The 15,377-nt window shown below is 36.3% G+C and overlaps 1 protein-coding gene and 1 long non-coding RNA gene across 2 annotated transcripts in view; one reads left to right on the top strand and one right to left on the bottom strand.

Annotated features, from left to right (window-relative positions):
* The window catches only part of NOL4 (nucleolar protein 4), an 85,478-nt gene that overhangs the window by 21,809 nt on the left and 48,292 nt on the right, over positions 1-15,377 (top strand). The gene's annotated exons all lie outside the window — the stretch shown is intronic.
* LOC109366770 lies at positions 6,935-10,025 on the bottom strand. Its single transcript, XR_002113348.2, has 3 exons — positions 9,824-10,025; positions 8,298-8,590; positions 6,935-7,326 (listed from the first exon to the last, which is right to left on the bottom strand). It is a non-coding gene; the product is annotated as an uncharacterized LOC109366770 (long non-coding RNA).

The following is a 15,377-nucleotide window of genomic DNA, read 5'->3' as shown; positions in this document are numbered from 1 at the left end:
GGAATCAAGTTTGTTTGAAAGGACTGATGCATAATTGATCAGAAAACCACATGAACAAATTTCAATTGAAATTTGCAAACTAGCAGAGCACATTATTGAAAGAACACTCTAATTCTATTTAGTCTTTAAAAACTGATGTTGACAACACTCTCTAAATAAGAATTACATTTTAGAGGACAGTCTAAAATTTCTCATTGGATCCTCAGTTTCAAGCAGCAAGCATGTGTGCAAACTTTTATGTGGAAAGAGCACATTCTGTTTGCCATGGAGAGTTTTGCTGAACTGCAACTTAACCTTAAAATGAGGTTCAAAATTTTTACCATTCACTGAAATTTTTTAATAAAGGAAACCTGCTTCAGTAGCATTAGATATATACATGTAAGTATGCATGCATACTTTTATATTTATATATATATACATGTATGCTTCATATATATAGTTTTATTAAGCTGATACTAGGAAAGTGGTCCTCCAGTAAGAACCAGATATTCTTTCAGATCAGTAGAACTTCCTACAGCCATTTAAGGTTCTACTGAAGTCAGTGGAACTTTGTCTAGATGCAAAAATATATACATATGTCTCAGCAAGACTGAATCTGTATTATGGAAAACTTATAAAAGTATTCATCTTTAAGTATTCTGCAAATGCAGTTATTTGAATTTAAACAGTTAAGTGCATTTATAAATTATTTCAGATCATTATATGTGAGACTGCTGTGTTTGGTTTGACCATGGTGGAGTCTCCATAGCAATGAGATTTTTGATTTCTGATTCTTGTGTTACTGCTTTTACCTACAGTGTACACTGTATTTTGAAAACTCACTATATAACATTATCTCTTACACCTCATTTATTTCATGAAATACAGCAAGTCCACACCTTTTAAATGCTTTTCTTCCTTCTGCATCGAATTACAGTAATATAGTATGGGAAAACAGTTTTTTGAGCTAACCAGCCATACTAATGTTGTGCTGTATACCCTACATGGATTTTAACAAATAGCTCATCGTGTGTATACTGCAAAGGACACCCATCATGTGAAAAACTTCTGTTCTGGGATTTCCTAGATAGAAACACACGCTACTGATCATGGATGCCTAGGAGGTACATTGAAGTGAAGTAACAACACACACCACGTGTCCACTTTGTCCAGATAACTAATTGCAGACAGTTGACTAATGTCTTCTTTTTTTTTTTTTTACGCCAGACAAAATTTGTGACAGAAAAATTGGACACCTCTAGACTCTCTGCATGTATGGCAGGCCAAATTAATATGATCTATAATTAGCTTGAGTGTGTAACTGGTTGCATGGAGAAGCACAGAAGATTATTAATTTTTCTCTAAGTCTGCAAAAAAAAGCAATTTTAAAGGAGAGAACAATAAATAACAATTGCTGCACACGGTGACCTTTAGTTATAATACTGCATTCTAATGTAGCAAGCATTATAGTTACAGTGGCTCACAACACTTCAGAGCTTTCATATAGTTTCCAAAAGGAAGTCCTTTCTTTCTACAACTCCTTTAATGCTAGACTTTTCAAGTGATTCGTAGGCTATTTTTTCCAACTTGTTATAACGAATTGTTATCGTAGACCACCACTTGGGGCTGTTTGTCCCCAGCTACTGCAACTTCAAACTGGTATTGTAGTGGGCGCACTTACACCGTTGCAGGTTAGCCTAGCAGGCTACCCATTTTTAGGAAAGATCCCAGTCTAAGGTTTTAAAGACTGTAAGCTTGCAGAAGTTCTGAAAGCCAAAGCATACGTGAGATGTGAAGAGCCATTTGAACTTTCTGCATGCTTCTGTAGGTAAAACTTCTGTCATCTTCAGTAGGTAGTCCACTTGCAGCTTCTTGTAATATCTGTTTTGTTGGGGTTAAGCATTGTTGAAGGAAAATACAGAATCAAAGTAATCTGACCTGAAAAAAAAAATACAAACATACAGATAAAACTGATGTAATCTGTTGGTACATGATTCCAGCTCATTTCCAGAAGTGCATGTGAATGTAGCTACAGTTAGATTCCGTCTCCGAAGAATAAGGTAGAGTTTCAATGTATTTCTTACTCATTCTCTCTCTTTTTTTTAAGGTAGTTACATCAGTATGATATGAATTGTCATTTCTAATGTCCTGTAAATGGCATCAAATATGATGTTGGGTATCTGAGGCACATGGAGTCATTGGTTTTCTGCCTGTATGTTTGTTTTCAGGTTTGCCTTAAGAAATGCTCAGAATTTAAGGGATCATGCAACTTTTTTTTCAAAGCAAGTGGTGTCCTCAGGAGTTAAAATGGACTTTTGTACAGATCTTTAGTGGTTTATTGAGTTATTTAGGATGTAATTTATTTTAAAAAATCATGATGAGATGTGAAACAAGTGTGCATGTACCTGAAGGGAGGGGTAAAATGAAAACTGTAAGAGTTTGGCGTGTTGAAGAATAGTGTTGGATACACTATTTACCTTTTTCCTCTTTTCCTTCCTTCCTCCTTCCTTCCCTATCCCTTCTTTTTCTCTCCCTCCCTCCCTCTCTCCCTCCCTTTAAGTTTGTGCTGCCAAATGCCCAGATTACAGATTACTAATATGGATTAGGAGTTAGTTGAGGTTTGAGAAAAAACTTTGACAGCAACTCATGGTCTTCACAGAACATCTTGCTCATTTCTCTTGCCTGAAGTTGGATCTCACTGTGTCTGTAAGAACAGGAAACTGGATTCCTCTTGTATTATTTTCAGTTACTATATTTTCCCTCAATTCCATAGTCAGATAGAAAGTGTTAAAGCAGTGGCATATTTTACTGACTGCTGTTTTGTTAATGTGTCTTAAGAGTTGCATACCAGGTGTTTGACAGCTTTGTTTTATGGATTAAGCATCAAGTCCATGGAAGACTCAGAGTGAAATTCTGTTTTCTATTGTAATGACTACCCTATGAGGAGGGTAGCAAAGTCTGATGGAAGGTGTAGGCTGGACTTGTTACAATACTAGGTGCTATAACAGATTTTGAGCAGGCAACAACAAAAGAGCGGGACAGAATGCAAACCCATCATGATACACATCCTATGAAGCAGCAAGATATCAGCCCACATTAGCCTGTAGCCCTACGTTCCAGCCTGCTTTCACCATTCCAGACATAGCACCAAGAAGAGGGGAGTAACTTCTTCCAGCTGTGCCTTAATTATTATCTGATTGATTGTTGTTTTTCATCAAGTCTCGGGAAGTACTTTGTACTGAAACTCAAATGAAGAAATGAAAACACAAGTGAACTGAATGTGAAATCCACCCTTCCTGCCATCGTGTATAGGTGGTACAAGGCTACAACATCTTTTGGCTTGTATCTTTGGTGTGTGAAGGCAGGTGAAAATTTTCTGCTGAACAATGCATCTTGTTATTTCTCTTGTATTCTTTGGTCTGTGCAAATGTAGCAGACACCAGTGTTTTCCACAGCTGCTTTGGAGGTGCACTGCAATAGAAAGAGACAGATTCCTTTTCATCCATACATGGAGAACAAAAAATGAATGCAAGGAGTTCTATAGTCTCCTCCTTTTTTCCTACCCACTAATTTACACAAGAATAAGACAGGGTAACCTGTTTTCTCCTTCTCTATCAATTCCTACTTCATACATAGGATTTATGTAGGTTGATCTCATTGTAAAGACATAGACCTTTATATTTTGCTTTAGAAAAAGTTATTTATTGTTAGTAGAAGGAAGAAAAAAGTTCTTTTTTTTTTTTTCTTTTCTTTTTTTTTCCTCTGCTCTTTGACAAGGTAATTATTACAGGCCACTGAGAATTGTTTCTGGCACTGAAAATTTGATACTATGTTAAGGATCCTTTTCCTTAAAAAATAAGTTAAATTCATAAGATGTTGTCTCTACCAGACTTGCAGACTTGAATCTTCTGAATCTGGGGGTTACTCAGAATAAATGGCAGAAGAGAGTGATGTTAAAATGAGAAACAACTACAGGTGCATGCAAAAATTAGTGCATTATTTGTCAGGAAATATGAATGCTCTTGGATTCTCTAGCAGTCGCATCCATCAAAGCCCTTTGTTTATACTAACATCAGTTCCATGTCTAATTCCTCCTACTGGAAATACATTTAGTAGCTGGTTTTCACTTTCTCTGAAAACCCTTGAAAATGAAATTGGTTCCCTGCAGGGAATTCATTACATTGATGCAAATCCAGAACAGTTAAGCTGAAGTTGATGATGTTACTTCAGATTTACATATTTGTAACAGAGAATACAGTTTGGCTCTGTATGCATATGAAATCGCAGCTAATGTATAACTGGTATGGAAGAGAATATTTTTTAATATGATCTTTTGTAAATCTTCTCAGTATTTTTTTTTTTTAAAGAACAAATGCACACTGGTCAAGTAGCAGACAGTTGTGCTGTTGATTCCAGATTGCATGTGTGTTACTCATAGATCCAGCTGTCTGTCTTCATTCACATCCACCTTTGGAGCCACCCGTCTCTCATACTGGAACAGAAGCAGTTATGACTGGAGGGGATGCAGGATTTTGTCCACCTTGTTTTTAGTGACTGGACATCTGTTCAGCCAAGTGAAAAAGCTATCAAGGGCAGCAGCAATCAGTGAGGTAAGGTGTATGAAATTACTACGTTTGTCCCTATGTAATGCCAAGAACTTTTTATAATAGCCTGGGAACAACTGTCTGTATCTTTCAGGAAGATTCCTGTTGACTTCAACCTGGGTTTGTTCCTGACAGATACCTTTAGGACTGGGTCATTTACAGTGAATAATACCTTTAGTCCCTAACCCTTGCTTTTGTGAGTGTGCTTTTTTTCGTTAGGAAGGAAATTGAATTTATGTTGAAGTCCTACTGGGTCAAATGTTCACAGCAGCTTTTTCTTCTCCTTCCATTATCACAGCTTCTCTACCAACTAGAGAAAGATAGAGAGCAAATCTTCCTCTTGGAAGATTAAATACTATTTGATGGGAAATTGAGTAAGATATAATGGGGCAGCAATAATTGCTACTTGCTGCAACTACATTTATTCTTAATATTATTTAGAGCTGATGAGCTGTCATTTTTTTATTTTTCAGATGACAGAGGTTGAAGAGCTAATCCTCAAAACGGATCAGTGATGAATGGCTTGATAATTGGCCACATTCTACACATGTTATTCCTCCAAAACTATATTGTTATTTCAGAAATTGATAACCCTGAAACTTTATCCTATTTTTTTCTTATGATATTGAATTATTTTTTACACACCACTCTGCTGCTGAGGAAAGAAGTTAAAGGGCTTTTTTGTTCCTTTTTTTTTAATGATTTTAAACCAATGTGTTGCTGAGGTTTTAAAATAAATATATTTTTAATTAGTTCTTACAGAATCCCCTTTTCTAATCTTGTTTTTTGTTGAATGAATGCCAATAGTCAAATGTCTCGCTGCATATGTTTGATATACCTGCAAACATACTGTGCTTTTGTGTGTTTTCCATTTTCCCTCTACAGCTGGGAGTAATCAGGCACAATAGCACACTGAATGCTTATTTCAGACTCTCACTTATTCAGGTAACTGGATTTTCAAGGTGATATGAGGAAGGCAAATAGGTTAATTTTTAAGAGGGGAAGGAAGGAGGGACAAGTAAAATTCACCTTTAAAACTATTTAATTAATCTGCTCTCTTCTTATCTTTGTTGCTTGTCTTTTAACCATCTTCTTGCTGCTTTTCTGTTAATTATCTTCTGTTCTACTTTATTTGCTTCCAAAGACTCCTCGGAAGACTTAGCTGAAATTTTTTGTTTACAAATAAAATAGTAGATGTAGATAATAATATCAATTACCAAAAAAAAGCACTGCAAGGAGTCACCTGAGTTACTGTGTCCCTTTCTCTTGAAATGGCAACCTATGTCATAGAGGGAGCATCCAGGACAGTGCAGCTCACCAAAAGCCAAAATATCCATGCAGTTCTGCTTAATAACCTTCAGCCTTATAAGAAATAATTGTGCAGCTGAATTGCGACACAGGAAAAATGTGAGGTATACTGGAGATATCACTGATGCCTCAATCTCTGCAATAACAAATAATTTGCTAGATGAATTACCCAAATGGTTCCTTTCCTTCCCTACAGAAGAGGGAAACAAAACCTACAACCTCCAGTAGTCCCTAACAGTCTGCTTCAAGTTTTGTTTTTGCTCTGTGTTTCATCAAAAAGATATTGCCTTATACTCTAGCTCTAATAGTGACCAATTATGTGTGCTTCAAAGATATACGGAAAAATGCAGTATCTAAAATCATTATTGTGACAGAGAGAGAACGGTAAAGTAGGGAAGCAGTAGAAGCTGTGAAATATGTGCTATGTTAATTAAACATACTCAAAAGTCATTGATCAAATAATCTTTCAAAACACTTGGTAATAAATAAGCACTGGTTGTTATGAACATTATAGAACGGCGTTCTTGTGTAAGCAGAGAAAAACCCTGGGAATTGGCCTTGAGTTCTGTGTAAAGAAACATTTATTTTTCCTTGGGTACTGGTGACAAAGTACGGAAATGTGAAGTATGAAAATATGCTGCCAAAGGTAGGGGTGTATAACTTGTGTTGAGTTTTCATTCCAACCATAGAAGTGTTATGCAACTAACATGAAACATTATACATCCGTAGAATTTTTACTAACCTGCTGCTTCTTGGAGCTCACAAGACTTCTGTATACTCCAGCTGTTGCTTGGATCTTGGCATAATACAAGTACTTCCCCTACAGATGCTTGTTCTCTTCAGCTGTTTTGGTCACATACTATCATTCTCAGAATCCCTTTGCGTCTATACAGTTTGTTTTCTTAATTTTTCCCATCCTAAGGTTGCCATGAGTCACTCCCTTGATCTTATGGATAAACAATACATGCTGTTCTCTGCCTATTTACATGTACATTCACAGAAGCATATATACACTTTGATATATGTGTAAATATATTTATTTATATATTCTTTTTTTCCTGTTGTCTGATGAGAACAGTCCTATTCAGTGGCCATGACTGGAAGTTGAAGGAATCATATGGATGAATCAAGAGCATATGAAGTCTTCACATCTCTTGTTGTTGAGGCATCTGCAACACCACACAGCTAACCTTTGTGTACAGGGACTCTAGTAGACAAGAATGTGTGATGGTCTTTCATGAGCATTTTAATTAAAATGTGAATGTTATCTTGTATGTTGCTTCTGACTCTATTATATACTTGGTGCTTGGGTAGAGCTCATGATGTAGTGTGTTTCCTCTGCTGTTTCTCACGGCCTTTGGGAATTGTCTTACTCCATCAGGAAGAGCCTTTGTGGAACTATTCAGAATTTCTACCCTGTACCTTTTCTCCTGGTCTGGATAAGAAAACATACAAGAAAAGCGAGGAAAGGTGAGTTGATTTCCTTAGTGGTTAGCATGAATGGCCCCGGTATGGCATGACCTCAGTCCTCAACCTTATACTATAAAATCCGTATCAGCACTCAAAAAGATACGTGGATATTATTTGGGCCTTTTGTATTAAGTGATATTTAAGTTTTTTGCCCCCTCTCATCCCAAATGTATGTGTTTTTGTTCCCTTTGTACAGTTAGTCACAAACTCTTAACAAATATTTTACAGATGGACCCCCGTGGGACCGAACATCTGTCAAAAACTGTACTGAAAAACTGAAATAAAAGTTTTAAACTTCCTGTTTCCCTCAGCGTGTTTGCTTAGAGGAAATAGCTGATTTTAGTGGAAAAGAAGAATCTTGGGCATGTACGACACTCTACACTCTTTTGGCTCAGCCAAGGAATGGAGGAACGGAGTAACAAATGCCAGTGTCTTATCGAATATGCTTCTTTCATTAATGATGATTTCCTTACAAAGTTTATGCTTCTGTGCAATACATTAGACACTTTTTTAAATCCACCTCTCTACATAACAATACAATTAAATGTCCATTCTGCCTTCAGGTAGTATATACAAGTTTATGTAATATTGAAAAAAGATACTGGAAACTATAGTGGATTTGAACATGTGTTGTAACATCAAGAAGTTGAAAAACTTGCAATACAAGGAGAGAATTGCATTAATAGAAATAAAGCAAAATGGCAGCTTCTTCACAGATATTCTCACTGGTTCTTATCAATTAATAGCTCATATTGTATTTTACAAGACAAAGTTTCTAAAAGACTCAGTGGCTGAAACTCACTATTTTTAAAACAGGCTGGAACTGAGATAAGCTATTTTTACAACTGTAAACAACTATTCCTATGAAAGCAGGTAACTATTACATAAAACTATTCTGTGTAAGATGTTTTTTTCATAAATATTTGTTCCACTTACCGTGCAATTTATTTGGAATGATTGTTGGCTTGTAGGAAAGAGTGAAAACTATTTCCCTCTGTTCAGTTGTTACTTGATGATGTTCTGCAGTGCACATATTCTCTTCTGGGCTTAAAATCCATGAGTCTGTAGAAGTATCACAGAATTGTAGCGGTTAGAGTCCAACCCCTCTGCTAAAGTAGGTTCACTGCAGCAGGTTGCATAGGAAGGTGTCCAATCAGGTCTTGACAATCTCTGGAGAATGAGATTCCACAGCTTTCTGGACAGCCCATTCCAGTGCTCCACCTTGAATGCTTTAAAGAGACAAAATGGCTTTTAGTTTCTTAAATCGCTAGTTCACTGGCATAAACTTATGAAAATCCTGGCCTAGGTGTCTATAACTTGCAGTCCTTCGTAGATCTTAAGCCCTGCGTACATATATGGCTTGGTGTATAAAACCCTGGATGGGCTATTTATTTTTATGGCAGTAACCATGTCAATGAAGATAATTCTCACCAGTATAAGAGGTAAGTAGTCTTTAAGAATACCTCTAAACTGTGTTGAACTGTTGAGATCACTTTTTATCTTCCTTATTTTTCTTTCTTTCTTTCTTCCTGTATGAAATTGGCAGGAAGTATGCTGCTCTGATTTTACTCTTTTCCTGTTAGATTTTTTTTAAACCACATTTAACTGCTAACTTTCTAATAATTTATTCTAATTACTAAATTTTCTATAACTTATATCTAAGTCTCTATATCTCAAATAACAATTTGAAAAAATGACTTCAGGCTCTATGAATCTACCATTTCATTGTGAGGCACTTGTTATCTCTACTTCAACTGTTTTGCCTGTAAGAGATAGACAGTGTCAGTAGACCTTCGATGAACCTTTTGTTTTCTTTTCCTAGTGAAGAATTATGTTCATTGACTTTAAACAGTGCTGCGGTGTTACTTTTAGATGTGTCATTTAACATGTATAATTCATACTTTTACTTCAATTTTTAGGATATACTATTTCTAGTAAAATAATTCAGTGCATAGTAACTTTCTGCAACAGGAATGAGAAATCTATACCTTAACAGATATTTTAATTGCCAGGGTTTCCTATATCTTAATTCTTTGCATTTATGCAGCACGTATGTGATTCTTGAAGCATTAATAAGGATAAATGAGCTTAGCACTGGATCACTCCTGTGAGGCAAACATATTCTATCACTGTCTATTGATTAGAAATACAGGCATGAATATACTTTCTGTTTGCAATTCTTGAACATTAATTACAGTACCAGTCCTAATCTGCAGACATTGTTATTCAGTTTCAGTAGAGTTAGAGTCAACTTCAATTGAATAGCAGTTGGAAAGGTTCCTCTAGATTTGTTAGCATAGCCAGAATTAATTTTTTAAAGAGTTTAATTTCTTCTTCCACAAACGAGAATGAAAATTTCACTAATTCTCTGGGCAAATATATTCAGCCTTCATCATGAAAACATATGTATGTTTACACAGAGGACGACATTTTTGACATTTACATGAATAAACCTTACTTACCTTAAAATTAGAGGTTTCTATTAAAAGTAGTCATATAAGTTCTCTGTATACTATATTTACATAACACAGAAGTTAAAACTTATGTGAGTTCATCCTTCTTTAAGATGGTAGAATGGGAATTCAGTTGCATACACATGGGCATTTGGTACTTTTGAAGGGATGCTCGGCTGATCTGTGCTCAGCATACATTTTTTTGGAAGGATCTGTGCCTCCCACTGGCATTGTGGCATATTTGCCAGCATCATAAAGTGCTTTTATTCCATCCTAAAACAGAAATGGGGCTCTAGGGCCTTTCATGTTCTCATCTGATTCCCTTTAAGACTGTCCTCCAAGTCCACACAGGCTTCTCTCTTGACAGTAGTGTGAGTTCAGAGTACTTTGGTACAAACTGCAGTTAATTCTCTGGCCTTACAGAGTTGGACAGTATACAGCTATTATTTTGCTGATTGTACCATTGATAAATCTAAGTAATTACTTGAGTAAGTAGCCAAAACTGAGAGAACTGCATAATAATGAGAGTGTAGGAGTGTCACAATGATTGTCTGAAACTGTATGGCAGTGTGATTAGACAAGTAACTTCTGCTTAATTAATTAAAAAAAAAAAAAGGCAAAAATGAACGTAACAGTTAAAATCACTGAAGCAATGGGCTTTAAATCTACTTTTTTAATTTATGTGTAATGTAAAAGTGTACATGTACGTGTGTGTACAAGTCTAGAATGTTGTTTGACTTCCTCCTTAAATATTACTTCTTACAATACATTTCTTGCTTTGTGGTATATGTAACTTTCTTGGCTGAATGCTCTCCAGGTTGCTAAATTTATTTCGTTCTTAATAGGCTTACTTTTCTTGTATTTCTGGCAAGTGCTTTGACAGTGTGCCTTTATGCACATTTTTAAATTAAAAATTATTTTCCCAGCATACTATTTTTTAAATTTGCATATTTCAGCCACTACAGAGACGTAACCAATGTTGACACCAGCAGATTATTGTAGCAGTAAAGACACATCATTTATTGGTTTTACAGGCAATGTGTGTACCATTTGCTCTTTCTAGGCAGATGTTAACTGAAACAAGTAATGGAGAAAACACAAAAATTTTCAAAAATTAAGAACTTTTTACTTTAAATACCAAGAACTGTAGAGCACTGAAGACAATAAACCTCTGCTAGTTCTTCATTACTCCTGCAAATCAGAAGCTGAGTGTGCGCTAGCCTCCTTCTCCTTTTCTTCTTCTTTGAAATTGCATTGTCTGCAGGATATAAAATTTCCACGGACATGCAGCCGCTTTATTCCCTCAGTTCCTCTGACCATCCTCTATAAGTGGCATAAATTACCTTTTATGTTATTACCTCTTGTCCTCCGTGTTGTACGGACCTTTTCCTCAATCTGTTCTACAGGTTAATCTAAGTCAGTTATGCTGCATAATTACTTACTGAGAGAATTCAGCTTGAAAAGTGGATCCACTTTGTATGGCAGTCTTCTGTTCATACAGAATTATCCTAACAGATGATCTCATGAATTTCAATCTCTCTTCCTACACTTGTGCCAGAAGCAGAAGCTTCCTGTTGCCTCTGGAAAAATACATGAAGGTAAAACCCAACAGAGGAGTAAGAAAAGCTGTCTATTCAAAACCAGCTCACAGCCAAAGTCTTACCTTATCACTGCCTTAGTTCAGTGACCTTGTCTTGTCATTGTTCACTTCAGCAAAAAAATATTCAGAAAGACAACTACCACCAGCTATCTTGCACCACAAAGATGTTTACCTCTGTTGTTGGTGGAAAAGTCAGAATCCAAGATACAGGAGAGCAGAAAGAAGGCTTTTAATTTCAAAAATCATTTGGGCTCACCAATCCCATCCTAAACAAAACAAATAAGACTTGTTTTTATCTCTAATTAGTTAATTGAGGACATTGCGGTTTTCAGTAACCAGATCAAGTACAGCACTAACCAAGACAAAACACTGTGCAAAGTTAAGGCATAAAGTCTATTTCCCAGCTCTAGTTATTTAAAACCTGTACGAGCTCTACAAAAAAATAAGTTAGCAAAGACTTTGTTTTGAGTGTATGATCCCATAGTCAGTAGTTGGTCTTCAGAAGCACACTGAATCAATGATTTGCCTTTGGGCATTAGGACTGGCTGATGCTGTGCTTTTTTTAGGATCAAAAAATAATTAAAAAATGAAAAAAGATATTGTTGATACCTTATTCAAGGAGTGGCACATAGGTTGATCTATTTGTACAGAATAGAAAGAAAAGCGAAGCTAAATAGGCCTCATGTTTATTTCAAAGCTTTTTCTAAAATAGCTTCTAAAATACTGACCTTAGAAGTAGTGAATGTAGTTCACAATGGAAAATCATGTCTTCTGTTGCTCCATCTTGAAAGAGATATTTTTAGTTCCAACACTTTACATGTGTTTACATTTGTGTGCAATTATGCCATATTTTCTTCTTAATTTGAATGATAAAAATTAAAGATTATTTGTTTATTTAAGATTTTAACACGAGTATTTTAGAAAGCATTTTATGAGTGCTGGTAGGACAAATATTTCCTTGTGGTTAGTTTTCAGTGAGAGCCCCTTTGGAGTGAGTGATGGATAGAACAGAAGGTTCTCTGTGTCTTTGAAGTCTTGCAGATGGATGATTTTACTCCACCTTTTTCTAAGGTGAGAGCAGAGCTGAGAGACTATAGGCATAATTTTTGGAATTCCTCTTTTGAGAAAGCATCAAAAAGATGGGTTAGTGTAGAAACAGCTTCCTTCTTCCCTCTGGAGATTGTCTCAAGGATGGCTTGCAGGGAATTCTTTTGTAAATCAAGAAGTCTGAGATAGTAAAATGTGATGGTCTGGCAAGCAGAGTTCTAAGTTCTTCTCCAGTTTTCTCACACCGACAGTGCTGTTGAGTAGTTTATCTTCACTGACTTCTGAAAGGCTGAAAAGTAAATGGCAGAAATTTTTGCTTTCAGCTTCTAGACTTGGATTTTTGAGATTTTAAAGAAAGCATATGTTGTTATAAAAGTCATGTAGAGCTTTGATTAAGTGTATCATGCAGAATTTATTAGCAATTAAAAACTACCGGATGGTCCATTTGTCACAGTGTTTTCAGAGCAGAGCCTTGGAAGCAGCATACGAAAGGGGATGTGGCTGTGTGCAAACACATTATTTCTTACACTGGTTATCCTCTCATAGGTTTGCTAAATAAAAGTCATTGCTGGGAAAGCTATATATTTTTTTAAAACATCACCTTATCAAATCACTTTCATGAAAGTTATTTCATGCCTTCAACAGATTTTTACATTTTTTTTGCCTTCAGACAAACTGTGAAGTTAAATTACATTAAATAAATAACAAAGATTATCTCCTAGCCTTATTCAGCATAATGAACTTCATAATAATGCCACAGAACAGATTCATACTTGTGCATATAACCAGAAAAATAATAGTATATGCTCAAAGCACTATGGGGGGTGATTAATAAGCACAGGATTCTTCTCTGCATGGATTCCTCCCACACACCACTTTGAAATTTATTCTACCAAAAATTTGCAAGATACTTCTTATGTCTGTTCAAAGCATGACTTTGCACAAAAATATGTTTGGATGCAAAATGTTCTGTAGAGATTTTATGCCAGACTGCTTTTGTTTTACTCATGACCCAAGTTGGAAGTATTTTTTTTTTGGTTTGTTTTGTTTTGTTGGTTTTTTTGTTTGTTTGTTTTTGTAATCTTGATTTCTAGGAGTTTCATCCAGAAAAAATACCATTTTGCTACCCATATGGGGTTGATTATTCTAACAATGTGAAAAGATCTGTTTGTTGTGGTGCTGATCATTGCCTGGATTTGTTTTGTAAAGAAATGTTTTCAGCTCTGTCTATCTGTCCCTGCCTTACCTTTGAAACTACTGACAAATTTCAATCTAATTTTATAAGGTGGGTATCTTGACAAAGGGAAGTTCCTACAAGTTCAATGTAAAACTGCATTTGACTTAAATAGAAAGCTCCAGGTTGCTGCATTCATGAGGGTCTTTCATTTTGAGAGGCAGAAGCTGCTTGGGTAATCAGAATTCTCCTAGCCCTCCACACGCCACAGACTCTCCCTGTAAGAAGTGAGAGAGATGTGCAGTGAAATGGAGAAGGCATGCTGGTGGAGGCTTGGGGTTCAAAGGCAATAGGGTGTCATGGAATGAAATGGAGAAGGCATGCTGGTGAAGATGTGGGGGTCTAAGTCAATAGGCTGTCATGTTCCTTCAGTTCTACTTACTGAAGATGAATCTGTTTAATTTAATAATCTAATATATTGGTATTTCTGTAAAGGAATCGCTGACTGGTTATTAAAGGACTATTAAAGGTTATTTACAGGACTCGTAGAGATCATCTATGACTGCCAGAATAACTACAGAATCCCTGTACTTTGTTGCTTATGGCATTGTTGAAAGAGCTTACTGCATAGAAAAAATCAATAGCTTGAAGACATATTGTTGCATTCATTTGAAAATGGTACAGCAGTTGCAAAATTTCTTGACAAGACTGCAGAAGTCGTATTTATAAGAAAAAAAACGATTTCTATATACTTTTATTGTCTGGGTGATGTTACTTTAATACTGGAAAACTGCCATATGTGAACAGATCCTATTAGAGGTATTGCAGGCTCATGCCTTACAGACACGTAAACTGCTGTTTTATAAATTCTAGTGTTACAAAGCTTGAAGGTGCATACACCTTTAGAAACTGCAGTGGCACATATATGTTTTAGGAATCCTATTTGAGGACAATTTTCTGACTCAGAACATTTTCATTTGTAATTTGGAAAATCTGCCTGTAATCCCTGAGCTATGGAATAAACACACTGCAACCTTTCTAGAACCCTTACAAATTCCTTCTGCTGAGCTGAATTGCAGATTTGTCATGGACTCTGACATTTAGAGGCTCTTTGCTCCTGATGTCCAGTGCCTGTTTAGATAAACAGCTGAGACACATTCTAGTTGCCCATCAGGGGGATCTAAAAAAAAATAAATAAATCGGTAAAATAAGAAGAGTAGATGACTTTTTCTGTTTTATCCAGTTCTCTTTACATCCACACAATTCAGGCAGTACCATCACCCTTAGCCTGCACTGTTGAATTAGTCAATCATAAGGAAGCAGTAAAGATCTTTGGATAAAAACTTGATGTTCTCCTGGTATGTAGATCATAGGATCACAGAATGGTTTGGTTGGAAGGGAACTTAAAGCCCACCTAGTCCCAGCCTCCTGCCATGTGCAGGGCTGCCCCCTAGCAGCTCAGTTGCCCATGGCCCCATCCAACCTGTCCTTGATTACCTCCAGGGATGGGACACCACAGTTTCTCTGGGCAGCTGTGCCAGTGCCTCACTGCCCTCTGAGTGAAAAATTTCTCTGTCATCTCATCTAAATCTCCCCTCTTTTTATTTAAAGCTATGCCCCCTTGTCTTATCACCATCAGACTGTGTAAAAAGTTGGACCCCCTTCTGCTTGTAAGCTTCCCTCAAGTACTGGAAGGCCACAATAAGGTCTCCCCAGAGCCTTCTCTTCTCCAAGCTGAACAA

The sequence above is a fragment of the Meleagris gallopavo genome, chromosome 3 (genome assembly GCF_000146605.3).
Source record: "Meleagris gallopavo isolate NT-WF06-2002-E0010 breed Aviagen turkey brand Nicholas breeding stock chromosome 3, Turkey_5.1, whole genome shotgun sequence".
NCBI classification, from domain to species: domain Eukaryota; kingdom Metazoa; phylum Chordata; class Aves; order Galliformes; family Phasianidae; genus Meleagris; species Meleagris gallopavo.
This window is presented reverse-complemented; position numbering and strand designations above follow the sequence as displayed.